We start from the raw sequence: 4770 nt of genomic DNA, 5'->3' as shown, positions 1-4770 counted from the left end.
GTCGGCTGCTGCCCGATACCATAGAAAGAAAGCCGGCTGAATCGTGACGTCACACGTCCCCGGCGATGAGTAAACTGGGGTGGGACAAACATCAAAGCAGAATCGTCGTCTTGCGCAATCATTCACCGAATATTGCCTCACTACTCAACTCAACGACCATGTCATTTATCATCAATGAAAAGAAGAACTAACCCATCAACACTACCATTTTGATTTTGATCCATATTAGTAGGCCTAGGCCTAGGTCTACATAACGGCCAGATGGCCTCACAGCACAGACGTTCAACATCTGTCCACCTGACCTGCTAGAGTGCAAGTTCAAAAGTGGTGGACAAACAAGGTCACAGCCATTCAAACGGTGCACATAGACCTAGGCCTACAGGACATCTTGATACAGTAAGTTGTTTTAATCTTCTAGAGTAGGCCTATTTAGTCCCAGAGTACTCTAAGTGTTGAATTAAGTTTTTTTTTTTTACTGTGTGATATCTAGCCCACTGAATTGACCTAATTACATAAAGGGTCAAAAGTCCACAATTAGTGACACATGTGCATTAACCTCTTAATGCACGCCGTACCTTCAGTGGCATGCTGTAACAGCCATTGAATATTTATAATAAGTACCATAGTAGCCTACTACAATACTATGACATAACACAAGGCCTTTAGTAATGCACTACGACTTGGTCATTACCATTCTGGTCAAAGCAAATTTATAACGTTGTGTCTTAACGGGTCAAAATGCGTTACTGCAAAGAGCAGCGATCAACTGTAACTGATGTCAGCTACGTGTAATGTAATGTAATGACACAAAGTGGAAGGTAACCTATGCCAGTGATTGCCAAAGTGGGGGTCGGGGACCCCTGGGGGTTGTAAGGGGGTGCGGCAGGTTGGCAGGAAAAGTATAGCCCAAGAAATACAGTAATTGAATAAACGGGATAAGTAATGTAAAACAAAATGAGCCAAAACATATTGATATTATTTAAGAGCAGCATTATAATCTATTGCAGTGGTTCCCAACCTTTTTTGTGTCATGTACCCCTAAGCCTTTTCGTTGTGCCATGAGCACCCCCTAACTCAGGTTTTACATCACCTTTTCTATTGCAGTGTGACTATGCTCCATGCATTTGTTCAAATTATATTTTTCCAAGTACCCCCTGCAATGTGCTGGCGTACCCCTGGTGGTACACGTACCCCTGGTTGGGAAACACGGATCTATTGCATCTCTGAACATTACCGCTATTATTGCTATTATCTTATATAGGCTGCAGTGGGACACTGCCTCACAGGCCTAGACCAAAGAAGTTGGATCTAACAAGATGCGTCAATTTGTTTCTTTTCCGGCATCCACTTTGTGTCGGGTGAACGCCCCTTTAGGAGACCTTCGGTTAGGAGACCTTCGGAGTCCCGAGGTTGAGAATTAATGAAGTCCCCTTAGCGCTGTAGATGGCGGTAGCGCACGTCTTGCGCAAACAAACACCTCAAAAAGAGAAGAAGAAGTAGGGGACAACGCCCCCTTAGGAGACCCACGTTGGGCACACGCTTTTGCATTGAGTGATCGTGTTTTGCGATATTTTGCTCTGATTCAGTATTTTTGCCTAGACTATGGTTGTGAAAGGCGATGAATAGAAAAAATAGTGTGGCACGATGAGGGGGGCCAATGGCTGTAACCTGCCTGTAGAGCCTTGTCATGGTAAAGTTTGGCAACGTCTGACCTATGCCACTCACGCATTGATTCAGATAAGTGCCAGTGTGCTTCACACCAGACAGACCATATCACAAGGGAGATGAGAGAGGCTATGTCTTTCAGATCAGAATGGTTGTGCAAAGCAGAATGGAATTTTCCAGGCTACCAGTTCTGTGCAGCAGGCAGAAACTACATCACCTGGCTCTTGCCCGACCTCTGTAGTTCTGCACAGCTTTGTGAGCTTCACTAACTAGGTCTGGGAGAGTCTGCGTTGGCTCTGCCTTCAGAAAGCATGGCGTTGAGTGCTTTTCAATATGCGACCTTGCCTCCTCCACTTGTGCTTGTCTCCTCGTACCAGGAAGTAATATGTCATAATGACATCACTGACAACAGCATTACATTTCAATATCTTGCAAAAGCTCAATTGTAGATTATTTTTCTCATTTGCAATTGGGATGGTGAATGAAAAACAGTCCCTCAAAAGTTGTTCTGGCTAGGCTGACAGCTGGGAAACTTTATCGTTTTCTCCACGGAGGAGGGGCCAGGAGGCGGGACGAGGAGACAAGCACAAGTGGAGGAGGCAAGGTCGCATATTGTAACACACTCTTTATCAACCATTCTGCCCATCCTCACATCCAACAAATTCCTTCAAACATTTTTTGTTAATCTACTAAGAGTCAATATAGTCTATAATCTGTCCTGTGAGTGACTCTTCGATGCGAGCTGCCATTGATACCGAAGCAATAAATGCTCCGACATTTTTCAGGCTGGAAACATGGAATCCTGCTGCAGTGTCCCAGACCGCTTTGTGTTGTAGCTCCACCAGGGGGCTCCAGAGCTACACACAATCACACACACACAGAGGTCTGGTGAGAACCAGGCTAGAAAGAGCATTCCATCCTGCTCCCATGTCCCATCCACCTGCATTTACCTCCTTCAGCCACAAGAGGTCAGTAGTGGCTTTTCAAAGTTTGATAGCTGTCTGATTGCTTATGGATGTCGCTCTCTTCCATCATCAGTGGTTTAGGGGAGAGAACTCTAATTCAAAGTGCATATCTCAGGTTAATGTTCATTCAAAATAGTGGAATTGCTGTGATAGTCCCCCCCCACCCTGCGATGTGTGATGTGATGTGAAAAGATATGTATTTTCAGAAGCATGTTAAGAAGAAGTCTAATCTATTGTGTGACGTCAAGCGATATAAATGTAGAATATCAGATATGTGTAATGAAATGGCAAGAGGAGTATAACTATCTAACTGGGCATAATTGAGCAGCACACATTTAGTTTCCTTAGTGGAATCATAAACGTTTGACTTCTGTGTGTCAACAGGAGTAGAAGTGTGTGTGTGTGTGTGTGTGTGTGTGTGTGTGTGTGTGTGTGTGTGTGTGTGTGTGTGTGTGTGTGTGTGTGTGTGTGTGTGTGTGTGTGTTTGTCTGTCTCTGTCTCTGTCTCTGTGTGTGTGTGTGTGTGTGTGTGTGTGTGTGTGTGTGTGTGTGTGTGTGTGTGTGTGTGTGTGTGTGTGTGTGTGTGCGTGTGTGTGTGCGTGTGCGTGTGTGTGCGTGTGTGTGTGTCAGGGTAATAACAACAAGCTATTACAAGGTGTATAAAACTGTTTATTGTTTGAGTAGCATACAAACTGTACTAGTTACAAAAATACTGATTTTATTGCCTGAGAATATTATATCTACACGTCTCAGTAAGTAAGTCGTCATCCTTTACAACCTCTCTATTGCCCTCAGATGAACAGCAAATCAAATCAGTCCTCATCTTTAAAGTGACAATGCAACATTTTCAAGGTGAACGAATCAGCCTGGCAAGTCAATAGATGGGTGAACAAAAGGATGAATAAAAGATCTCTCAGTTGCTAAAGTAATCTAAGAAATTTAAAGGATCCAGCACAAACAAGCTTGGCCTTAATGTTTCCGGTTTGCCTTGGTTGGTCCGGCTAGCACATTCGAACACACACAGATCTATCATGGACTACATGTATACAAGTTGTCTCAAAAACTGTATATGACTTCGCCCAGGAAACTTACTGTTGGTCTGGACTTGATACATGTTAAGTACCTCTACGGGAGGAAATACAATAAATAAATGACTGATCTGTTCTCTGGTGTCAGTTATGATCAGGGTAGCGTACTGCCCTGAATAATATGGTAATAATGATAACAATGGTGAAAACAATAATAATAACATCAGAAAATACAAAATACTAAATAATATATATATCGTATTCATAACATGACAGACCAAACATAAATGAATGCAATTCTATACAATTTAAAAAACATTATAAAAACAAATTCATGACCAATTGAAATGTTCCTCTTTGTCTCAGTATCTCAGGCCTTGTCAGTATGGCAGGCCTGCAGACCACCAGGCTGGTAAACACTTTTTTCCATTCAATATCAGAGGCGTCAAAAGTAAAAGTAAAAAGAAACACAGTGTCCTTCCAACACAGGCAACTTATCTGAGTAACCAGTAGACTTGTGTGTACTTGTTGGATCAAGTTTGAGGTGGGTTCTTGTCGAGTTTTCAATGTTTTTCAAACAACACTATCTACATGTACCTCATTGGGTACAATGGAGTAAATGGTGTGACAGCTATCATGTGCTAGTGTTACTTTTACTTTTGACACCTCTGTTCATTATCCTATTCCTTTCTTCCACTGCGGCTCCTCACCCCTCTCTCCCTCACACAACCTCCTTTGTGTCCACTTTCATCCTCTGTGCTGTTTCCTGCAGAGGTAGATAGAACATCGATTAGGGTACGGCCATGAAATCAGATGAAAATCAGGTATACTACTCAGACATGACGTAAACAACATACAATATATGGGGCATATAGGAGCCCTACTTTATGTCCTGAGCCTGAGTCCTGAGCCTTTATTATTAAATAGAATTATTACATGTTATTAAATAGAATAGTGCAGGGGAGACTGGAAATGTTTGGGGAGAGATAGGACAGAGTTGGGATATGACCCAGGTTGGAGTCAAACCTTGGTCCCCCACGTGCAATGGGCCTGTGTATAGTTTGTCTTGTTAGCACAATGTGCCACGGCACCCTGCAACCCTCAATTCCTCCT

Source organism: Engraulis encrasicolus, chromosome 12, assembly GCF_034702125.1.
Source record: "Engraulis encrasicolus isolate BLACKSEA-1 chromosome 12, IST_EnEncr_1.0, whole genome shotgun sequence".
In the NCBI taxonomy this organism is placed as follows: domain Eukaryota; kingdom Metazoa; phylum Chordata; class Actinopteri; order Clupeiformes; family Engraulidae; genus Engraulis; species Engraulis encrasicolus.
Note: the sequence above shows the minus strand (reverse complement) of the source record.